A 25,096-nucleotide genomic window follows, 5' to 3' on the forward strand; every position below is an offset into this window, starting at 1 on the left:
GGTAACTTGGCTCTGTGTATTTAGCTCTAGTATCCAAGTTAGCTTTGTTGTGCTCTCCAGCTCTAGTCTGGATTTCCTTTAGTTGATACTTACCTTGTGTTTCTGTTGTGCAGTGTCCGCTCCGACCAGCTCCTGCCTCTGCTGTACCTACAACCTCCAGTCTCACCACCAGCCTAATTCTCCACCTGTGGAAGCCACTCCAACCAAACTCAGCCTGTCCGCCTCGATACTCAGCCTCTCTGGATCCTCCTCTCTCAGCTCGGTTCCGCAACTCGGACAGCCAGGAATCCCCTCGCTCCTGTATTATCCTCACTCTTCAATTGAGTATAACTGTTTGTTCATTAAAACCTTTACAAACCACTCTTTCTGTCTGTGCGTGTGTAATCTCTGCGTTCTGGGTCAGAACAAACCCTAACAGAACGAACTGGCCATGGACCCTGCAGAGATTACACAGCAATCAGACGAAGATGGCATTTTTCGAGCCATTAGGAATCAAGGAGCTCTGTTAGGACAACACGATCAATTAATCCATAAATTACTGGAGACCAACCAACAATTATTCAACCAAGTGACTCAGCTGTCTTCACAAATATCTACTCTGTCTCTTCCCAGTGCTCCTAGTGCAACATCCCTCCCTGCTCTTCCTCCCACGCAGTCAGCTGCCATGGAATCTACGCCACTCTTCCGGGAGCCCCCTGTGACACCCCCTGAACCATTCTCTGGGGAATTGAACAAGTGTCGAGGTTTCCTGCTTCAATGCGGGTTGATTTATTTATTTTTTTGTCTTTTTCCTCGGAATCTTCTAAGGTACACTACGCACTGGGGCTGCTCAGGGGAAAGGCACTAGTTTGGGCAGAAGCTATGTGCGCTAATCAACATCTCTCCGAGCTAACCTTTTCTGATTTTTCCTCGCGTTTGTGTACCGTTTTTGACCACCCAGATCATGTAGGAAATGCTTCCAAGAGATTGCTGGAGCTTAGGCAGGGTACACAGAGTGTGGCTGAATATTCTGTTGATTTTTGGACATTTGCAGCAGACTCTAAATGGAACGATGAAGCATTACAGGGAGTTTTTGTTCATGGTCTGAATCATTCGGTCAAAGATGAGCTCGCTCTGCGTGATGAACCCACTAACCTGCACAGTCTTGTTTCTTTGGCTATTAAGATTGACAACAGGATCCGAGAGAGGAAACGGGAGAGGAGTGGACCTGCACCAGTCTCCATCCGGGCTGCTAGGACTCCCAGAACCGGGGCGGGTTCTCCCCGTCGTAAGCTCTCGGCTGCTTCGGTTTCCGCTGTGAGCGAAGAGGAGGAGCCCATGCAATTGGGTAGAGCTCGGCTTTCCCCTGCTGAACGCTTCCGCCGCCGACAGGCAGGTGAGTGCCTGTACTGTGGAAATTCCTCACATCTTATCGCCAGATGTCCTGTACGCCCAAATGAGGAGGCTCGCTAGTGAGAGTGGGTACACTAGCGAGCCCCAGTCCTGTATCTGAGGTCACATCCCCTCACCTGTCGCTCTCGGCAACGCTCCAATTGGGTACGCATTCTCTACCTTTATCAGCTCTTATTGATTCGGGGGCTGAAGATAACTTCATTGACCTAAATCTGGCTATGCAGGCTGACATCCCTCTCAGATCGCTCCCAGCCCCTATCAACGTCACAACCGTTGACAGTCAGGTACTGGCAAAAGTCACACAACAAACCGTCCCTGTCACGCTCATTCTCTCTGGTAACCATCGTGAGGAAATCACATTTAAAGTAGTGTCAGCATCCTCATCCCCTCTCATTCTCGGCTTCCCTTGGCTCAGACTACACAACCCACAGATTGACTGGCAACACAAAACCGTCAGCAGCTGGAGCAGTTTTTGTCACTCCTCGTGTCTCGGCTCAGCTATACCTCCCAACGTTAATACCCCTTCTGTTCCAGAGAAACTGCCCGATTTGTCTTCAGTTCCTAAGGAATATCTGGATTTAGCAGAAGTGTTTAGCAAGGAGAAAGCATTGTCTCTGCCACCCCATAGACCTTATGACTGTGCTATTGAGTTGTTTCCAGGAGCTCCCTTGCCTGCTAGCTGACTCTACAACCTGTCCAGACCTGAGAGAGAGGCTATGGAAAAGTATATCGGAGAGTCCCTGGCCGCTGGAATCATCCGTCCATCTACATCACCTGTGGGGGCAGGATTCTTCTTTGTTGACAAGAAGGACAAGACACTACGCCCTTGTATTGATTTCCGTGGATTGAACAACATTACAGTAAAGAATAAATACCCGTTGCCTTTAATCAATTCTGCTTTTGAACCTCTTCAGGGCGCCACCGTCTTCTCTAAACTGGATCTGCGCAACGCCTATCATCTTGTCAGGATTCGGCAAGGAGACGAATGGAAAACAGCCTTCAACACACCACTGGGACACTTTGAATATCTGGTAATGCCTTTTGGACTCACAAATGCACCAGCTGTATTTCAAACCATGGTCAATGATGTGTTAAGAGACATGTTAAACCGTTTTGTTTTCGTTTATCTGGACGACATTCTGATTTTTTTCTAAGTCCATTGATGAACACGTTTCCCACGTCCGTCTCGTGTTACGTCTGTTGGAGAACAAACTTTTTGTTAAAGCAGAGAAGTGTGAGTTCCACCGTGAGTCTGTTCCATTCCTTGGCTTTATTATTGAGAAGGGACAGGTTTCAGCTGACCCCGAAAAGATTAAGGCAGTTATGGAATGGCCCATTCCCCAGTCCCGTAAGCAACTACGTTTTCTGGGGTTCGCTAATTTTTACAGAAGATTCATTCAGGGTTTTAGTCAGGTGGTAGCTCCCCTCACCAAGCTCACTTCCCCGAAAGTTCCATTTGTGTGGTCACCTGAAGCTGAGTTAGCCTTTTGTACCCTGAAAAGACTGTTTTCCACCTCCCCTGTGCTCATTCATCCTGATACCTCCCTACCTTTTGTAGTTGAAGTGGACGCTTCAGACTCCGGAGTTGGAGCGGTGTTATCACAACGCTCACCCACAGATCAAAAACTCCACCCTTGTGCTTTCTTTTCCAAGAAATTATCGCCAGCAGAGAGACACTATGATGTTGGAAACCGTGAATTGCTGGCCGTGAAATTGGCACTTGAAGAATGGAGGCATTGGCTGGATGGGGCAGAACAGCCCTTCGTGGTATGGACCGACCACAAGAACCTGGCTTTTATCCAGTCTTCTAAGAGATTAAATTCTCGCCAGGCCAGATGGTCCATATTTTTCAGTAGATTTAACTTCACTCTCACTTACCGTCCTGGATCTCGTAATGTTAAACCAGATGCTTTGTCCCGCCAGTTTTCCATCTCCGAAGAGCCCAGTGAACCTGAGTCCATCCTGCCTTCTACCTGTGTTGTGGCTGCAGTTCGCTGGGAGATCGAATCCCTGGTAAAGGCGGCCCAAGCATCAGACCCTGGACCTGCAGATGGACCTTCTGGCCGGCTCTACGTTCCGGAGTCAGTGTGGTCTGAGGTGTTGCAGTGGGTCCATTCTTCCCGTTTTGCCTGCCATCCGGGGAGGCAACGTACACTTACGTTGCTTAGAAGACATTTTTGGTGGCCTTCAGCCGAAGCGGATGTCCGGGCATTCGTTGCAGCATGTATTATCTGTGCCCGTGGGAAGGCCTCCCACCAGTCTCCCTCGGGTCTGCTTCAACCTCTGCCGGTTCCCAGTCGTCCCTGGTCACACATAGCCCTGGATTTTGTCACTGGTCTCCCAGTGTCCGAAGGTAATGATACAATACTCACCATCGTGGACAGATTCTCTAAATCTGTTCACTATGTTGCATTACCAAAATTACCCACTGCCAGTGAGGCAGCGGACCTCTTAGTCTTACATGTATTCCGTCCCCATGGAATACCTGTGGACATAGTTTCTGACAGAGGCCCACAGTTCATTTCTCAAGTATGGAAAGATTTTTGTTCTACCCTAGGTGCGACTGTGAGTCTCTCATCTGGTTTTCACCCACAATCTAACGGTCAGACAGAAAGAGCCAATCAGGACCTGGAAGCATCCCTCCGTTGTGTGGCAGCTCAACATCCAGCTTCCTGGGCGAGACACCTTCCCTGGATTGAGTATGCCCACAACTCCCTCACCACCTCTGCTACCGGCCTGTCCCCTTTCGAGGCGTCACTGGGGTACCAACCTCCTCTGTTTCCTGACCAGGAGAAGGAATTAGCAGTTCCCTCTGTTCAGGAGAACCTGCGTCGCTGTCACCAAGTGTGGAGGGACGCCCGTGAAGCGTTGCTCAGGACCACGGAGCAGAACAAGAGTTCGGCGGACCGGCACAGGAACCCAGCCCCCCTGTACCAGCCCGGACAACAGGTGTGGCTTTCCTCTAAGAACATTCCTCTGCGGGTTGACTCACGCAAGTTGGCACCTCGTTTTTTGGGGCTGTTTGTTATTGACTCAGTTATCAATCCCTCTGCTGTACGGTTAAAGTTGCCATGGACGATGAGGGGTCATCCTACGTTCCATGTATCGCAACTGAAGCCGGTCTCAGTCAGCCCTCTGTGCCCACCTGCGGTTTCGCCACCACCTGTACGCATTATTGACGACCATCCGGCCTACACTGTCCAAGGCATCTTGGATGTTCGACGGCGAGGTAGGGGGCTCCAGTACCTCGTGGACTGGGAGGGTTATGGGCCGGAGGAGCGGTCCTGGATCCCCAGACGTTTTATTTTGGATCCTCAACTGGTCAGGGACTTTCATCGTGCTCACCCTGACAAGCCGAGGCCTACAGGGACGCCGGGAGGCGTCCGTTGAGGGGGGGGGTCCTGTTAGGGGTAACTCCCTCTCCAACCTGTGTTGGTTTTTTTTTCTTTGTCTCTGTTTGTCTGTGTGTCTCTGTGTGTGTGGCCGTGTGTTTCCACTTGGAGTGCTGGAGGCATGTCCTGGAGGAAGTAGGTCAAGGGGAGTGGCCAATTCACCTGCACAGCCGTTTTCTTCTCAGCTACAGCTCATCTACTACAATCACCCAGCAATACTTAAGATCTGGCTGATTCCCCTGTCGGCGCCAGTTCGTTATCAACACTCAAGTGGTAACTTGGCTCTGTGTATCTAGCTCTAGTATCCAAGTTAGCTTTGTTGTGCTCTCCAACTCTAGTCCGGATTTCCTTTAGTTGATACTTACCTTGTGTTTCTGTTGTGCAGTGTCCGCTCCGACCAGCTCCTGCCTCTGCTGTACCTACAACCTCCAGCCTAATTCTCCGCCTGTGGAAGCCACTCCAACCCAACTCAGCCTGTCCGCCTCGATACTCAGCCTCCCTGGATCCTCCTCTCTCAGCTCGGTCCGCAACTCGGACAGCCAGGAATCCCCTCGCTCCTGCATTATCCTCACTCTTCAATTGAGTATAACTGTTTGTTCATTAAAACCTTTACAAACCACTCTTTCTGTCTGTGCGTGTGTAATCTCTGCGTTCTGGGTCAGAACAAACCCTAACAACGGGAGGACTTGATGGGGAGAGGGCGGCCAAGCAGGATGGTAACTGCGTTACTTAAAATGGCAGGAGTAGTGATGGGCAGATCGATCCAAATATCGATAATATCGATACCAATGTTGATATTGATCAATACCAGTGTAATGAGATCGATACTTTAGTTTTAATTTCTCTCCAGTATGCATGTGTAAGTGCCGCTGCTTTCAAGTGCCACTCCTGTCACAGCGCAGAGCAGACACACTTTGCTCCTCCTCCCCCCTCTTGTGATTTGAGGGTTAGGGTTAGGTTAGTCAGGTGACTTAGCGGCACCAGGCAAACAAGCAAGAAAGCAGCCAGGCATGGTGGCTATTAAAAAGTATCGGTATTGTATCGGTATCAGCGATACTGGCCCTGTATTTACTTGGTATCGGATCGATACCAAGTTTTGCAGTCTCGCACACCACTAGGCAGGAGTTTCCTCCTCCTCTGAGCGTTTCTTGCTGAATTTAAATGAAAACAAGCTGCTTTGCTTTGCGTTTCATAGCTATTAGCTACCGTCTGTGTCTGTCTCATTGAGCTTGCTTGAAAAGCTTGCGCGCCAACGTCATTCATTTCATTGGATCACTTGCTGGTGACGATGCAGCCTGTGGGCAGGCTTAAGAGTCCACACATGGGGTAGAAGCCGCTGATTGGCTGAGAAGCTTTCACTCAAAGCTTTTCTTGGGCTGCTTATTGGATGAACTGCTAGAATGAAAATCGCTCACTACTCAGGGTCAAAATGGGCGGGCCCGGACCTAAAATGGATGGGCCCAGGTCCACCCGGGCCCAATGGTAGCGCCGCGGGTGCGCTGAGGAGAAAAGGGATTGTGTGTGTGTGTGTGTGTGTGTGTGTGTGTGTGTGGTGGCGGCGGGAGGGGGGCGGAGACATGGGCACAGAGGGGAACGTGTATGTGTGTGTGTGTGTGTGTGTGTGTGTGTGTGTGTGCTAAGCTCAACCAATCAGCGTGCAGCTCATTTAAATATTTACGAGCAGACCATATAAGGCAGAAAAGCTCTCGTTTCAGTCCAGTCCCATTTAACAGGGGTAGCATTAAGGCCAAAAAAAAAACAGCAAAAGAGACATTTTCAGCCCAACCAATGTTACATACCCTATTAGGAGACCTTAAGGAACAGCGTGAAATACCGTATATAACCATTCTATCACCCCTTTAAGACATGTCCACAATCTTTTACAATTCGCGACGGAAGGTTTTGACTGAGCGTGTTAACATAAAATAATAATAATAATAATAATAATACAATCATGCAATAGACTATTTGTCTATTGTATGTATGTATATTTTCGTCCTCAGCTCGTTGTGATCCATTTTGTGAATCTGTGCGCATTCACAAGAGCTTCAATAGCTTGTTGTTCACAATAGGCCTACCTGTGATCGTGGGGGTAGGGTCAGGTGTGGTGCATCATGGGGGTGGGGGATGGTGCGATTTTTGTTGGGTCAGACCCATCTGCTAGACTGAGAGATACATGGAAAAATATGCACCAAACAAGCCACTTTGAAATTTTGCTGTTTTCATGAATACAGCAACCCCCCGACTAAAAAACACTGGGCGGCCCTCCCCTCAACAAAGAATAAAAAGACATGACCCTCCCCTATTTTCCTCCAGTGGTCCTTTCCATAAATACCGAACGGTCCCTAACAGAACACAAGGTTAAAGATGGATATTCACCTGAAAACATTTGCCTGTACTGTTATGGGTGGACACATGCTGGAGTTTTGTACTCTACTGGAGAAGAGAGCTCAAAGTGAGAAGATTGATTTCCTGAAAATTTCCCGTTTGTTTCGGCTGTTTGTGTACTGGTCACATCAGTAAGGATTGCTGGAAACATCTATCTTGCAAAACATGCCCTAGTATGCTTCACATTCACCACAAGGACAAGGGAGCACATGCAGACAAAGGCAGGAGCAATTCAGTGAGTGCAGTGGGCAGTTCTTTGGTTGCAGTCCAAACCAGTGGTCTTACTGGGGCCAGTGAACAAGACTTTAAGCTCGCCATCATACCAGTCAACATCAAATCTAGGAGAGATCAAAGGACAGTGGAAACCTATGCCTTTTTGGACCTGGACAGTTCAGCATCCTTCTGCACAATGGATCTGATGGAGAGAGAATTGCCTCTAAAAGACAGAAAGATAAGCATGCCTAACAATCGTAAGATTGCAGAACAATGCATCCTTAACCTGAAGAGGTTTATCAGAGCATTATTCCACAAGGACTACACTGCTTTCATGAATAACCTTGTATCCAGTGGATGGGCAGAGAGTGCCAACTAAAGATCTGGAATGCAGTGACGGAAAGGTTTGGTATATCTCACACCACGGTGTATACCATCCGAAGAAAGGAAAGATCTGAGTTGTCTTTGATCGTGCAGCATCATTTCAAGGAGCATCACTCAATGCACAACTCCTGAATGGTCCTGATCTGACTAGTATGTTGATTGGAGAACAACAGGCTCAGACCAGGTTCAGGAAAGAGCCTGTTGTTCTGATGTCTGACATTGAGGCAATGTTTCAGTTCCAGAGGACGCAGACCTGTTGAGATTTCTTTGTTTAAAACCACTGAACTTTGGAGAAGCAACCACTGCTCAGTTGCATCATTTCCCCGACGCAAGTGAGGAAGGCAGTGGTGGAGGAAGTACTGAATCTCAGTATATATATATATATATATATATATATATATATATATATATATATATATATATATATATAAGTAAACTCAGAGATATATTTACTTTAGTAAAAGTAGAAGTACAACAATGACAACCCTACTTAAGTAAAAGTAAAAAGTACCTGATTTTAAGTAAAAAAAAGTAGGTGTACTTCCATAACAATTTATTCTTTTAATGTCTATATGGCATTTTAATTAAGTTAGTTTTAGGTTAATGTAATTGTATTTACCATCTGTGGCCCAGTTTACATTCTGACTTACAATTCTGGTTATCTATCAGGGTGATCTGCTGAAGCTCGACTTTGCATTATTTCCCTCGGGACAGTGAATGCTGCACACATTTATTTAACGAGAACACACAGGCTTGGACAACAAGCACATGGCTTCACAGCTGAGGAGGTCCGGGAGTGTTTTTAAGATAAATATACGGGTTGTATATTAACCCTATACGGATGCTTCACATATGACCAAGCAGAGTATCGGGAGCAGCAGCAGTAACCGGAGCAGCAGTAGTACCGGTACGCGCCTGGCCAATAAATGCTATTGAAGGGCGGGTCTTGGCGTGGCCATAGTGGGATTCGTAATATCACGAGCGGCACCGGGAGCTGGACGGCCGCTGCTGAAGGCTTCCCTGCGGACTGCAAACGTGTGACGGTCAGGAAGACGTTTTGGCAGGGGTTAAAACTGATCAGAAAATGTAACGGAAAGTTGTAGAAATGTAGTGGAGTAGAAAGTAGCCAAGGTATTGCTATTTTATAGTTGACGTGCGACTTTACATTCTCCTATGTGCTGATTTACTATCCCCAGAGCCGTTGAAAGACTGACTAGCCCCGTTTGACATGTTAGCTAACGTCAGTTAAAATTAGCTCGTGGTAGCTTAGACTGCGGTTAGATTTTTGTAGTATGCAGTTTGGGACTAGCCTCGTGAGACCATCCTGATCTCGTGAGCTCCAGTTTTCCACTCGCAGATCAGTCTGGCATCTTGAGACAGAGAAAATTTGGAGTTGTTCGCCAAACGACTTACCAATCAGCATTGGTTTTGAGGCAGGTTTAGGTGTGTTCTTATATACTGTCTATGGGTGTGACGCAACGAGAAGCGACTGTTCAGTCTAAACAACATGGCGGCTTCCACGGATGAGATGAGCGTAGCTATCGCGCAAGTTTTATTCGAATTAGAAAGTATTCCTTCATCGAAAAAGTGCAAAAAACAGCACTGGAGGCTTTTCTCGGAGGAACAGATGTTTTTGCTCTTCTCGTGACTGGTTTCGGCAAGAGTTTGATATATCGTTGATCTGATTGGTTGATTTGGCCCGTCTATCACCAACATAGTTGGTAGTTGTTGATAGACAGATGGTTTATCCAATCAACTAACCAGTATTTTCGCCCCTTCCCAAAAGTTCTCCAATGGAAAGTTCCCAGATGGATATGCCGAGCAAATCCATCTGGCGGAGTCAGGTTAGTTCGGGACTACAAATACAAAAATCTATCTGCTTGTTTAGGTACACATTCAGCCAGTTGGAACACAAGAACACACCAGAATAGGCCTGTTTAGTAAGCTGTATGTGATGGCCGCATTCCTACACTTATAAAATGCAATTCAATGTGAAAGTAATCAAAAGTATTCAGAATACGTTACTCAGATTGAATAACGTAACGGAATACGTTACAAATTACATTTTTGGGCATGTATTCTGTATTCTATATCGGAATACGTTTTGAAAGTATCCTTTCCCAACACTGGGTGACATCATGAATAAGGGTGTGTTTTGGTATATTAAGCATTTCCTGTTTGCTCTCCAAAATATGTGCAGCTGTTGGGCTACGGTGAAAATTGTATGTGCAAAACATCCAATTTGAGGGCCCAGTCCAGCTTCACTGACTGCATTGAAAATAAAAAATCTGTTGTGACAGGAATTGTAATTCCTGGCCTCTCCAACTTCCACTCCAACACTGTCTCCTTAAGTCCCTCTGCCAGATTTGTGCTTGTGTGTTGTTCATAAATTGGGCGGGTTTGCAAAACATGGCTTACCATGTTCCACTCTGGAGTAATGTGATGGGCAGTCACTGTTAAGTAGCTCTCGGTAGCTCTAGATGTCCAACCATCAGTTGTGAGTGCTACAGCAGATGTGTTAGACAGTTCGTGGACAACAGCAGTTTCAGCCTGTTCATAAAGGGCGGGTATAACTTTTTGGCTGAAATGTGGACGAGAAGGAATTTCATACCTGGGCTCAGTCATCTTCATCATGTGCTTAAAACCAGTGTTCTCAACAACCGAGTATGGTCGTAGATCAGCTGCTATAAAAACACCAATTGCTTTCGTTATTGCGTTGGCCCGATCGGAATTACCAGCAAAGGTCTGTTTAAATGCCAACGGGAGCTGCGTTTGAATTACGGTCGTTTTTTTCCTTGTAGTAGTGATGTTCACACTCGCGTGATGCCTTTTCAAGTGCGGTAACAAGTTTGAAGTGTTGCCAGAAACATACCCCATCATTACTGAGCAATGTTGGCACACTGCTTTCGTCTTATCGACTAGTCTTTGTCCGTTGACGTATTTCACTGGGAAACCGAAGTGTTCCCAAACAGGAGACCTTAATGATATGGGTGGCTCTTCAAGCTCCGGCTTGTCCATACTGTCTGTGGGCTTGTTTGCATTGGCCATGACGCTAGCTAGCGAGAGGCTGGGCTAAAGTGTGCCGTGTATGTTGTTGTACAGCGCGTGGTGTGTGATTTTTATTTTTTTCCCCAAACCACTTCAGTGGAAATCCCGCCCTGCAGTCGATTTCATTGGTTTAGGTTAACAGTGACGGCGGGTAGGTTTAGAGATCAGTGTTTGGTGTAGGCAATCTGTACAATAATTGACATATTGACATGACCAATGAAAACTTTAGAATCAGCTGCAGGGCGAGATTTGCGCTGAATGTGGAGACTTCCACCACTTAATATGTTCGTGTGGAAACATGAAAATTGACCTATGTTCCGCACACAAAAGATTGCATTCGGTCATTCGGTGCACATGTGCACCGTACCGAAAGCCCTGTACCGAAACAGTCCGGTACGAATACACGCACCGTTTCACCCCTATTTGTAAAATAAATAAAATTGAATTGAAAACATATTCACTCCCTTTTGGAGTTAGATTCCCCTTTACACCTCGTAGCATGTAACAACCAGAAACACCAGCACATTAGATTCATCCCCAAAACATGTAGGCTAAGCACTGTAATGCAAGGTTAATAGAGCGGAGTCCTTAGTTGCAATCTCACACCACTTTAACTTGAATGTAGCCTAATGGTAGAGCGCTTCTTGGCTTCAGCTTGAAAAGTTGCGCTTTCAACACAGTCTAATCACCGTTGCTTGCAGTCGCTAGGACGACAACACGTCATGGGCTTTGCTTATCTGATCTGCTGGATCTGCAATGAGTCGATACCGCGGCGGCAGTCTAGGCTCTCCTACCCGTGTTGTGCGGGCCAGTTCTCACTGTAGGTTTATGGTGATTTGGTAGTCTTGACTTCTCAAAGCGAGACACGCGATCAGGCACACGGAGGCAGAGACCGACAGACGCGGACAGAGAGAGAGAGAGAGAGAGAGAGAGAGAGAGAGAGAGAGAGAGAGAGAGAGACACACACATACACACACAGAGACAGCCACATATAGGCTACAATTACCACAGTTTTACCCACTCATCCTGTCTCTTTCTATCGGAGAAAGAGAGAGAAAGAGAGCCGAGAGGGGAGGGATCGCTTTGTCACAGGTGTGGAGAAATAAGCGTCTGGTATGAATGGCCAGGAGATCAGGCACGTTTACATAGGCTATTGTCAGGTTTCTCCTGCCTCCAAAAGGGAGAAGGTGTGAAAAGAAACAGCCACATATATAAGCTCAATCCAATACTGGAAGATGGTGTGTTAAGAGTTGGAGGGCAGCTGAGTAAGGCTGCCATGCCTGAAGAGTCAAAACATCCTTCCATACTAGCTAAAGACCTTCATATATCTCATCTCATCCTATAACATATTCATCAAGAGGTTGGCCATGGAGGTAGAAATCATATGTTGTCCAGATACTGGATCCCTGGTGCCAGTGATTTAATAAGAAAAATCTTGGCAAGATGTGTTGTCTGTCGTCGGCTACATGGAGCTGTAGGTCAACAGCAAATGGCCGACTTGCCTGAAGACAGAGTTTCTTCGGAAGAACCTCCCTTCAGTCATGTTGGAGTCGACTACTTTGGTCCGTTTGAGGTCAAGCGTGGGAGTCTTGTGAAGAGATTCAATTCAATTAAATTGTATTTATAGTATCAAATCATAATAAAGTTATCTTGAGACACTTTACAGATAGAGTACCTAATCTAGACTACACTATAATTTACAAAGACCCAACAATTCCAGTAATTACCATAAGAGCAAGCATTTAGTGTGACAGTGGCGAAGAAAAACTCCCTTTTAGGCAGAAACCTTGAGTGGTGAGTAAAGCTTCCTTTTAGGGAGAATCTTGGTAGGCGGTTGTCTGCCGGTGCCGGTTGGGGGTATGATGAACAAAGATAAAAATAATGGAAATATGACTAGAAATAGTAGTTGTTGTAGTAGTTCATGGCGTAGCAGGACATAGCATGACGTAGCAGGACGTAGCCGGGTGTAGCAGAGCACTGCAGGGCGTAGCTGGACATTGCAGGGCATAGTAGGGCACTGCGCGGCTTAGCAGGGCATAGCAGGGCACTGCAGGGCATAGCAGGGTGTAGCAGGGCGCCTAGCCGGACCCCGGCGACAGCTGCAACCATGATTTAGGTGCCACCCTAATCCAGGGAAAACTGAGGGGCGAGAAAACATAAGGGCTCTGGGGAACAAGCTCCCCAGAGCTAGGTTAGTAACAAGCATTTGCCCACAGATGAAAAGAGAGAGGAGAGAGGAGCTCAGTGTGTCAAAGGAAGTCCCCCGGCAGTCTAAAACTATAAGAGCATAGCTAAGAGCTGCAGAGAAGCGGAGATAGGGAGGCAGCGCGCCTTGACTGTGGCTACACACCCTCCCCCGCTGGTCTAGGCGAACACTGCAACACCTCACTCCCTAAATATAAGCTTTCTATGAAGTGAAGCAGAGATAGGCAGGGGGCGCACCATGACTGTGGCTACACACCCTCCCCCGCTGGTCTAGGCGAATGCTGCAACTCCTCAATCCCTAACTATAAGCTTTGAAAGAGTTTTAAGTTTACTCTTAAATGTGGTGACGGTGTCTGCTCCCCGAACCCAGACTGGAAGCTGGTTTCACAGGAGAGGAGCCTACAGGTTCTGGCTCCCATTCTACTTTTAGAGACTCTAGGAACCACAAGTAACTCTGCATTCTGGGAGCGCAGTGCTCTAGTTGGACAACTATGAGCTCTTCAAGATATGATGGTGCTTGACCATTTAGAGTTTTATAGGTCAGGAGGATTTTGAATTGAATCCTGGATTTTACAGGAAGCCAATGCAGAGAAGCTAATACAGGAGAAATATGATCTATTTTCTTAGTTCTTGTCAGAACACGCACTGCAGCGTTCTGGATCAGCTGGACAGTCTTAAGGGACTTATTTGAGCAACCTGATAGTAAGGAATTACAATAGTCCAGCCTGGATGTAACAAATGCATGGACTAGTTTTTTAGCATCGTTTTGAGACAGGATGTTCCTAATTTTGGCAATGTTATGAAGGTGAAAAAAGGCTGTTCTTGAGGTTTGTCTAAGTGGGTGTTAAAGGATATATCCTGATCAAAATGAACTCCTAGATTTCTGACAGTATTGCTGGAGGCCACAGCAATGTCATCCAGAGGTTCAGAGGTGTTTAGGGCCCAGCACAATAACCTCGTTTTTTTTCTGAGTTTAACATCAGAAAATTGAAGGTCATCCAGGATTTTATATATTTAATGCATGCTTGAAGTTTAGCTAACAGACTGGTTTCGTCTGGCTTGATTGATGGGTATAATTGGGTGTCATCAGCAGTGAAAGTTAATTGAGTGTTTCCTAATAATATTGCCTAGAAGAAGCATATATAAGGTGAATAGAATTGGTCCAAGCACTGAGCCTTGTGGAACGCCATGGCTAACTTTAGCGTGCCTGGAGGATTCATTGTTAACATTAACAAATTGAGATCGATCAGATAGGACTTAAACCAGCTTAGCGCGATTCCTTTAATGTCAACTAAATGTTCCAGTCTCTGGAACAGGATGGTATGGTCAATAGTGTCGAATGCAGCACTAAGATCTAGTAAGATACGGAGACAAGTCCTTTGTCTGAAGCAGTTAGAAGGTTGTTAGTAATTTTCACCAGTGCCGTCTAAATCCTGACTGAAAATCCACAAACTATTGTTGTGTAGAAAGTCACATAACTGATTAGCGACTACCTTCTCAAGGATCTTGGAGCGAAAGGGAAGATTAGATATAGGTCTTTAGTTGGCTAAGACCTCAGGATCGAGGGTGTTTTTTTTCAGAAGAGGTTTTATCACAGCTACTTTAAATGACTGCGGTACATAACCTGTTAATAAAGACATATTGATCATATCTAGTAATGAAGTGTTAACCATGGGTAACGCTTCTTTAAGTAGCCTAGTTGGGATGGGGTCTAAGAGACAAGTAGATGGCTAAGCTGAGACCTTTAATATTAATTGTTGAAGGTCTATAAGATAAAAGCAGTCTAAGTATATGTCAGGTCTTGTCGTTCTTTCTAGCGGTCCTGCATTTAAAGGTGAACCTTGAGGGCAAGAGGTGATGAATTTTATCTCTAATTGTTATAATTTTATCATTAAAGAAGCTCATGAAGTCGTCACTACTCAGAGCTATAGGAATAAATGCTGTGACTCTGTCAGCTTGGCTACAGTGCTGAAAAGAAACCTTGGGTTGTTCTTATTTTCTTCTATTAGTGATGCGTAATAGTCTGATATGGCATTTATGAGGGCCTTCCTATATGTTTTCAGACTGTCTTGCCAATCTAAACGAGATTCTTCCAGATTGGTGGACGCCATTTATTTTCAAGTTTTCACAAGGTTTGTTGTAATTTGCGAGTTTGGGAGTTACACCAAGGTGTTAGTTTTCTTTGCTTCATCATCTTCTTTTTGAGAGGAACAACCGTAGCGAGGCCGTAGCACCGTCTACAAAATTATCAATTTGGGAGGGACTAAAGTTAACATAATAGTCCTCTGTTATATATATATATATATATATATATATATATATATATATATACAGCATTGAATTAAATGCTGTTGGAATATTCGTCAGATCGGCACCTTGTAGAAGCTTTTATCTAATTTCGTATAGTCAGGTAGTAAGAATTCGAAAGTTATTAAAGAATGGTCTGATAATAAAGGATTCTGCGGAAACACTATTAAATCTTCAATTTCGATGCCATATGCCAGCACAAGGTCGAGGGTGTGGTTAAAACAGTGAGTGGCCTTATGTACACTCTGACTGAAACCAATTGAATCTAGTAGTGAGTTGAAAGCAATACTAAGGCTATCGTTGTCAACGTCCACATGGATATTAAAATCACCTACAATAACTACTTTTTCTGATTTAAGGACTACACATGATAAAAACTCAGAGAATTCAGATAAAAATTCAGAATACGGACTTCCGGTGTACGATATGGCAGACTAGTCGCTTTTTCCTAAGCTCCCACCTTATTCATCTTTAACTTTCTCTACAGTCCAGCCAAAGCGCTACAACTTGCCATTTATATCTAACTATATTCGGCAGCACTTCACCATGTCGTAAGGATGTCCAACAGGTTGAGGAAAGAAGAGAAAAGGGGGAAGAGTCGCTGTCGGGCGCCGTGCTAACCACGCTAACGGCTATGTTAGCCGAGCACAAGACTTTGCTCCTAGCTGAATTCAACAAGGCATTTACCAGACTCGAGGCGAAACTAGATAACATCCAGACCACTATATTGGATAACCAACAGCGTCTTCCGTTACTGGAGACATTCGCCAACACCACAAGCCGTGGGCATCATATAGCCGAGGCTGCGATGTGGCAACACATTTCTGAAATGTTTCTGTTTGACTATAGTTTAACTATGCTTCTTCAAAGTCATAGTAGTAACGCAAGAATCATTTTTGTGAATCTGTATTCTCAAGTCGCAGGTGTTATTTCAGTAATCTCTCCCACGCTAACTTTTTGTTTACACGCCCTGCTGACTCATGTTTCGCCTTGTCGGTACTGCAATCTTGTTTTTCTGCTTTTCAACAGTGTCTTTACTTTTGTTTTTTTGTAACTGCCCATATAACAGTACCTCTGTTCTTTTTTTCCCTTTCTTTGAGGAGGTAGAGACCTCAAGTGCTGTACCTTATGCACATAATGCTGCCAAGCTTATGGCTTGTTTGTACTAATATTCAGGGGCGCAACTAAATAATAGGCAGGTGGCAGTGGCATGCACAGTGAGGAGACTCAGGAGGAGAGGAACAGAGATGAGGGAGTGAGGGTACAACCTACGGTAAGCACAACTCTCCTTAAAACACTTTGCCCCTTGATAAAACTGAGCCATAAACAAGTGATGGACAAACTGTTGATGATACTACTACAACAATAAAAAAGTAGGCATGCTTTAATGTCCTTAAAGTAGCCTAGATAAACGTTGCCCATAATGCAAACTTTAACGAGAATTGCAACTTTTCTATCTGCATTGGCAGACAAAAACTCATGACAGACCTCTTCAAATTAAAGCACAGGACCTCGTCAGTCGTGAAATTAGAAAAAACTAAATATATATATAACTTGTTTTATGATTCATGAGGAGTATACTGTTTTATTGTATTAATAAATTACACTTTTTTTGAAATATTTAATGTGTCAACTCTCACTGATTCTTGCTTACTCATTACATGGCGTTAGTAGTTTTAAGGAGTAGCAGTTGGTATACATATTCAGGATAGCGCAAGGACGGGTGGTATTTGTGATCTTATGTGGTGGGCCGGTCTGGGCCAAAATGCCAGGGCCGATTTTTGGTCCCAGTCCACCCCTGTCCTCACACCTGAATGAAATGAACTCACTGTTAAATATAGCAGCCTAAATTCAATTCTTAAATCAGCCTAGTGATGGCATCAGATAAGACAACTATTATGCAGTAAGGTTGTGTTGTTGTTGTTTTAAATATATATATATATATATTTTTTTTCATATTTATTTATTTTTCTTTTTGTCATTTATTGTGCATGCTACCTTATATTTACCAGTTGTTATTTGACCTTAATAATTGAGATATGTCATGCATGGGATTGGTACCATGGAGTTTAACCAAAATCTAAATGTAGCTATCAGCAACATTGGTTTGCATCAAGTTAGCAAACACTAGCCAGTCTGTTAACATGAATATTTGCAAGCCTCCAAGTTTGGTAGCAAATCTATTCATGATTCCAAGGTAAACCAGAGTTATTGCATTAGTTATGTTTTCCAGATTCTTGTCATTTATTGTACATGCTACCTTATATTTACCAGTTTTCAGCTCAGCAACCTCGGTTTTGCATATTCTAAGCTAGCTGTAAACCCCCATTTGGCTGCTACATTCCCAGTGTTAGTAAACACTAGCTAGTCTATTAACATGAATATTTGCAAGCCTCCAAGCACAGACGTCACACATTAAATCCTACCTGCTGCCTTTCACCATCCACTTATTTAACTGCTGTCACATCCCTTGACATGCCATCTCCTTTTCCCTCTTTCTTTTTCTATTTTTAGCCCCAACAGCTGTTTTGCTTTGTTCTTTTTCTTTTCCATACTACTCTACTTCACTACTCGTACCTGCTCGTTCTGCGCTCACGGCGCTCACCCGCTCCCCGCCCCTCTTCTATGTGTCAACATTCTATGATGTAATCTTATGACACAGGGCGCCTACTCTATCCTGTTAATCCTCTAAAATGTTATATAATAACATTGAGGAAATGCAGAAATTATTTAGAAACGCACAACAGCAGCTACATATAGAAAATACCAAAAAAAGAACGATACGGTGGAGGGCTCGGAGGGGGGTTCACGGCGACGCAGAGGGGTCTGCGGGGGTACGCCGTTGATTCGACGCAGAAGCATAAATCAGCCTTAAGGTGTAAGCTACAGCTTTCCCGCCACGCTTCCCTGGAAGATATTAAGGCTGAAATTGCCAACCTCCGTCATGATCTGAGCAGAGACATAGAACCGCTAAGGACGGAGACAATATCAAACACTCAAAAGCTATGCCATGATTTGGAGAACGAAATCGGAAAACTCTGTCAAGACCATAAAGCAGTGACTGTGGAGCAGGTCACCATGGCACACAGCCTTAACGACACAATTGAGCGGATTGCACAACTTGACCACCAGAATGAATCACAGGCAAGAGAACTGAAGCGACTACAAGAAAAATGTACTGACCTCGAGTCCAGAAGCTGGAGACAAAATTTAAGAATCATTGGACTCCCGGAGGGATTTGAAGGAGCCATCACCACTTGTTTCATGTCAGAGTTTTTCCCGGGGTCTTGGGCCCAGAGAACTTTACATCTCCTGTGATTATAGATCATGCCCATAGAACTCTGGCCCACAAAACCAAAGAGAGGTGACCGCCCTCGCTCCATCCTAATGCGGATGCACTACTACACCGAAAAGGAGTAAATACTGGGTATTTCCAAGGGCAAGGGACGACTCCTCTACCAAGGCGCGCCTGTCCACATCTTCCTAGATCTCCCTCCTGAGGTTGGCAAACTTCGTCCTGCCTTCAATCCAGTGAAAGCTTAGCTGCGCCAGGCTAAGATAGAGTACAGTCTATTCTTTCCTGCTGTCCTCTCTGTGAATCTCAACGGTGTCAGGCACAAATTCAACACTCCAGAGTCAGCTGACGAGTTCTACTGCACAAAGATTGCCCAGCTCCGTCAGTCGCGTAAGTAACAACGTTATTGTGGTCTAAATTTTGACTGTCGGGAAGGGTCGGACTGCCCATTGACTTTACATAGCCATGGTACCTTTGTAAAGGGAAACTATGGCTAATGTCTTTATCTTTATCTATACACCTTTCTCCAAGGATAAGTAGCGACCAGACTTTTTTTTATTCATCTCATGAATGTGTCTTTTGTGTCAACGATCTGTTTTGTTTGCTTGGCAAATGTGGACCTCAGTTACTTCATGTACGGTGTCCTCCAGGTAAAAAAAAACACAAACAGTTTTGTTCTTTCGTTTAACGGCCTGACGCAGGATAGGTTGGCTAGTCATCATCTCCTGTACCTGGACGTGAGTACTGTACATTGTTCTAACTCAATCCTGCAATATCATTTTTCATCAGAGCTGGCATTGCGGCCCTGTGTCATTTATGTTGTACCATCTGGTAAATATTCTTTGCCTGATCTATAAGGTTCAATATCATATTTATACATGTTTTTGTAATTAGGGCTAGAGCACGAAACAGGGCCTTGCACTGAAAGTGCGAGGAACCGATTGTTTTTGTAAGGATTATTATTATTATTCCACCGCGTTTTTGAGGGACTTAGCATGCTGTAAAACTCACAAAAATTTGCACACATGTCAGACCTGGTGAAAACTACAAACATTAGGAAACGCTGGAGAGTGAGACACACGAGGAGTAACAACAATCTGGCAGGGAACAAGTGAAACAAGGGTGGTATATATACACAGGGATGGGAAGACAACTACACACTGGTGAATCACATTAGGGTGGAGACAGGTAATCAAAAACGGCGGAAACAAACAAAGGCAGGAAGACAAGTGAAGTGAATGAAGACAAAACAGTAAATGTCAAAATAAAACAGTACGTCCAAGAAACAAACCGAAAACACAATAAGAGCGGAACTGGACGTGACACCAATTTTCTTTGTGAATGAATAATTTTTGTAAATAAATAAAATGTTCTTCCTTAAAATACAAGGGGCATAAGTAAGTACACCCCTATGTTAAATTCCCATAGAGGCAGGCAGATTTTTATTTTTAAAGGCCAGTTATTTCATGGATCTAGGATACTATGCATCCTGATAAAGTTCCCTTGGCCTTTGGAATTAAAATAGCCCCACATATATATATATAGCCCCTTCACTATATCTAGATATTGGCATGGGGTACTTTCCATAAAATCATCTCTTAATGCAAATCAAACCAGCTATTAGGCTAACTGAAATAAAACCAAAGGGTGGGTTATGTTTTGGTCCTAGAACATAAATATACACAATCCACAGAATCCATAACAGAACAGAAATATACACAACAAAATATACACAACCACAACATAAAAACCCATTTCGGCCGCTTGTACCCTGGATCTCGTTCTTTCGGTCATGACCCAGCCTTCATGACCATAGGTGAGGTTAGGAACGAAAACTGACCGGTAGATTGAGAGCTTTGCCTTCTGGCTCAGCTCTCTTTTCGTCACAACGGTGCGATAAATTGAGTGTAATACCGCACCCGCTGCGCCGATTCTCCGACCAATCTCCCGCTCCATTGTCCCCTCACTCGCGAACAATACCCCAAGGTACTTGAACTCCTTCACTTGGGGTAAAGACTCATTCCCTACCTGGAGAAGGCACTCCATCGGTTTCCTGCTGAGAACCATGGCCTCAGATTTAAAGGTGCTGATCCTCATCCCAGCCGCTTCACACTCGGCTGCAAACCGATCCAGTGAGTGCTGAAGGTCACAGGCCGACGATGCCATCAGGACCACATCATCCGCAAAAAGCAGCGATGAGATCCCCAGCTCACCAACCCCTCTCCACCCCGACTACGCCTCGATATCCTGTCCATAAATACTACAAACAGGATTGGTGACAAAGCGCAGCCCTGGCGGAGGCCAACTCTCACCTGAAACGAGTCCGACTTACTGCCGAGAACCCGGACACAGCTCTCGCTTTGGTCGTACAGAGATTGGATGGCCCTTAGAAGGGACCCCCTCACCCCATACTCCCGCAGCACCTCGCACAGTATCTCCCGGGGGACCCGGTCATACGCCTTCTCCAGATCCACAAAGCACATGTAGACCGGTTGGGCATACTCCCAGGCTCCCTCCAGGATCCTTGCGAGAGTAAAGATCTGGTCCGTTGTTCCACGACCAGTACCTGAGGTTCGACTATCGACCGAACCCTCCTTTCCAGCACCTTGGAGTAGACTTTACCGGGGAGGCTGAGAAGTGTGATACCCCTGTAATTGGCATACACCCTCTGGTCCCCCTTTTTGAAAAGGGGAACCACCACCCCGGTCTGCCACTCCTTAGGCACCGTCCCCGACTTCCACGCAATGTTGAAGAGGCGTGTCAACCAAGACAACCCCTCCACACCCAGAGCTTTAAGCATTTCTGGATGGATCTCATCAATCCCTGGGGCTTTGCCACTGTGGAGTTGTTTAACTACCTCAGCAACTTCCACCAGGGAAATTGACGACAATCCCCCATCATCCTCCAGCTCTGCCTCTACCATAGAGGGCGTATTAGTCGGATTTAGGAGTTCCTCAAAGTGCTCCTTCCACCGCCCTATTACCTCCTCAGTTGAGGTCAACAGCGTCCCATCCTTACTGTACACAGCTTGGATGGTTCCCCGCTTCCCCCTCCTGAGGTGGCAAACGGTTTTCCAGAAGCACCTTGGTGCCGACCGAAAGTCCTTCTCCATGTCTTCTCCGAACTTCTCCCACACCCGCTGCTTTGCCTCTTTCACGGCAGAGGCTGCAGCCCTTCGGTACCTTGCAACTGCCTCCGGAGTCCTCTGGGATAACATATCCCGGAAAGACTCCTTCTTCAGTCGGACGGCTTCCCTGACCACCGGTGTCCACCACGGTGTTCGTGGGTTACCGCCCCTTGAGGCACCTAAGACCCTAAGACCACAGCTCCCCGCAGCTTCAGCAATGGAAACTTTGAACATTGTCCACTCGGGTTCAATGCCCCCAGCCTCCACAGGGATGCACGAAAAGCTACGCCGGAGGTGTGAGTTGAAAGTCTGTCGGACAGGGGCCTCCTCCAGACATTCCCAATTTACCCGCACTACTCGTTTGGGCTTACCAGGTCTGTCCAGAGTCTTCCCACACCCTCTGACCCAACTCACCACCAGATGGTGATCAGTTGACAGCTCTGCCCCTCTCTTCATCCGAGTGTCCAAAACATACGGCCTCAGATCAGATGAAACGATTATAAAATCGATCATTGACCTTTGGCCTAGGGTGCTTTGGTACCAAGTACACTTATGAGCATCCCTATGTTCGAACATGGTGTTCGTTATAGACAATCCATGACTAGCACAGAAGTCCAACAACAAACAACCACTCTGGTTTAGATCAGGGAGGCCGTTCCTCCCAATCACGCCTCTCCATGTGTCTCCATCATTTCCCACGTGCGCGTTGAAGTCCTCCAGCAGAACTATGGAGTCCCCCACTGGAGCCCCATACAGGACTCCATTCAAGGTCTCCAAGAAGGCCGAATACTCCGAGCTCTTGTTTGGTGCATACGCACAAACAACAGTCAGAGTTTTCCCCCCCACAACCCGCAGGCGTAGGGAGGCGACCCTCTCGTCCACCGGGGTAAACTCCAACGTAGCGGCGCTCAGCCGGGGGCTTGTGAGTATCCCCACACCCGCCCGGTGCCTCATACCCTGGGCAACTCCGGAGAAGAAAAGAGTCCAACCCCTATCCAGGAGTATGGTTCCAGAACCGAGACTGTGCGTAGAGGTAAGCCCCACCAGATCCAACTGGTAGCGCTCCACCTCCCGCACAAGTTCCGGCTCCTTCCCCCACAGAGAGGTGACGTTCCACGTCCCCAGAGCCAGTGTCTGCTGCCCGGGTCTGGTCCGTCGAGGCCCCTGACCTTCACTGCCACCCATGTGGCAGCGCACCCAACCCCAGCGGTTCCTCCCACAGGTGGTGGGCCCATGGGTTGGAGAGAGAGGTGCCACGTAGCTTTTTCGGGCTGTGCCCGGCCGGGCTCCATGGCAAACCCGGCCACCAGGCGCTCGCTGACGGGCCCTCCATCTGGGCCTGGCTCCAGACGGGGGCCCCGGGTTTCCTCCGGGCAGGGTCACTCCATCTCTACCTCGTTTTTTCATAGGGTTTTTGAACCATTCTTTGTCTGGCCCCTCCCCTGAGACCACTTTGCCTTGGGAGACCCTACCAGGAGCACAAAGCTCCAGACAACACAGCCCTCAGGTTCATAGGGACACACAAACCTCTCCACCACGATAAGGTGATGGTTCCAGGAGAGAAATGGGTTTCCTCAGGAGGGTGGCTGGCGTCTCCCTTAGAGATAGGGTGAGAAGCTCAGTCATCCGTGAGGAGCTCGGAGTAGAGCCGCTGCTCCTTCGCGTCGAAAGGAGCCAGTTGAGGTGGTTCGGGCATCTGGTAAGGATGCCCCCTGGGCGCCTCCCTAGGGAGGTGTTTCAGGCACGTCCAGCTGGGAGGAGGCCTCGGGGCAGACCCAGGACTAGGTGGAGGGATTATATCTCCAACCTGGCCTGGGAACGCCTCGGGATCCCCCAGTCGGAGCTGGTTAATGTGGCTCGGGAAAGGGAAGTTTGGGGTCCCCTGCTGGAGCTGCTACCCCCGCGACCCGTTACCGGATAAGCGGAAGAAGATGGATGGATGGACAACATAAAAACTAATATTCTTCCTAAATTTTTATTTCTTTTCTAATGCATCCCCATTGTTATAAATACATTTTTTTTTAGACAATTAGATAGAGAAATCACCTATTTTATTTGGAATAAGAAACCCCCTAGAATTAGAAAGGACTTCTTACAAAGACCAAAAAGATCGGTGGCATGGGATTGCCTAATTTTCTGTATTACTATTGGGCCTGTAATGTAAGAGCTCTCTCCTTCTGGAGTCAGTAAATGGATTTAAATGATCAACCAGCCTGGTTACAAATTGAGCAGGCCTCACGTCATCTTACCTCTCTTAGCGCACTGCTATTCTCCTCCCTCCTTATGCCATCGGATTTTGTTAACACCAACCCGGTTCTAAGACAGTCCCTTAAAATTTGGACTAAAATAAGACAGCATTTTGGATGGCATGGAAGTTCTCTCCTTGCTCCTCTTTGTGCGAACCAACAATTTAATCCCATCTATTAGAAAACTCTTTTCAATTATGGACTCGCAATGGCATTATCAAAATGCAAGATCTTTACATAAACAACACGTACTGCGCAATACATTCAATCTGGCTCAAACCCATCGATTTTTACAAATTCTTAATTATATTAGATCAACAACCACTAATTTCCCTAGTGCACCAGATAGCACCCAGATTGATTCTTTTTTTGTCGGTGGATTCTTTGTCTATGGGGTTGATATCGTATATCTATAACTATATGTCCAATCAATTTGATACATCCCTAAATTTTCTGAAATCTGCTTGGGAGGACGACTTGGGCATTGGCTTAATGGAGGAACAGTGGATGGGGGCACAGAGGGGTGTGCACTCGGCGTCTATATGTGCCAGGCATGGTCTGATACCGTTCAGGGTGTTGCATCGTCTCCATCTTTCGAAAGTCAAGCTATCTAAAATGTACCCTAATATAAATCCTGTATGTGACCGATGTGGAATATTTCCTGCTTGTTGTGGCACATGTTTTGGTTGTGCCCAAAGTTATCCAGTTTCTGGGACTCAATATTTAAAACTTTGTCTGATATTCTGGGACACAGTTAAACCTAACCCAGTGTTGGCTGTATTTGGAGTACAAGGAGAGGACAGTCCTCTTACAGGACCCCTTCTCTCGGTAGCAAGATTAATAACCCTTCTAGTGTGTAGATTAATTCTATTGAACTGGAAACAAGCACAATCTCCTACTTTCACTATTGGCGTTTTTCCATTACATGGTACCTGCTCGACTCGCCTTGACTCGACACACTGTGCGTCCGTTTTCCATTGCAGATTTTAGTACCGCCTCAGCGTGGCTGGTCGTTATGCTGTATCGATGCACACACCAGCGCACAAGTATAAACATCAGGCCACTTGAGTTTGTTTTACAGTTCTGTGGAGGCTCCACG

The 25,096-nt window shown here is 46.0% G+C and overlaps 1 long non-coding RNA gene across 1 annotated transcript; it reads left to right on the forward strand.

Annotated features, from left to right (window-relative positions):
• The first annotated feature begins 8,189 nt into the window (after positions 1 to 8,189).
• Positions 8,190 to 24,643, forward strand: LOC118495984. The gene is made up of 4 exons (XR_004898435.1): positions 8,190 to 8,200; positions 8,818 to 8,823; positions 13,946 to 13,955; positions 24,570 to 24,643. It is a non-coding gene; the product is annotated as an uncharacterized LOC118495984 (long non-coding RNA).
• The last annotated feature ends 453 nt before the right edge of the window (positions 24,644 to 25,096 follow it).

This window comes from Sander lucioperca, chromosome 10 (genome assembly GCF_008315115.2).
Source record: "Sander lucioperca isolate FBNREF2018 chromosome 10, SLUC_FBN_1.2, whole genome shotgun sequence".
Taxonomy (NCBI): Eukaryota; Metazoa; Chordata; class Actinopteri; order Perciformes; family Percidae; genus Sander; species Sander lucioperca.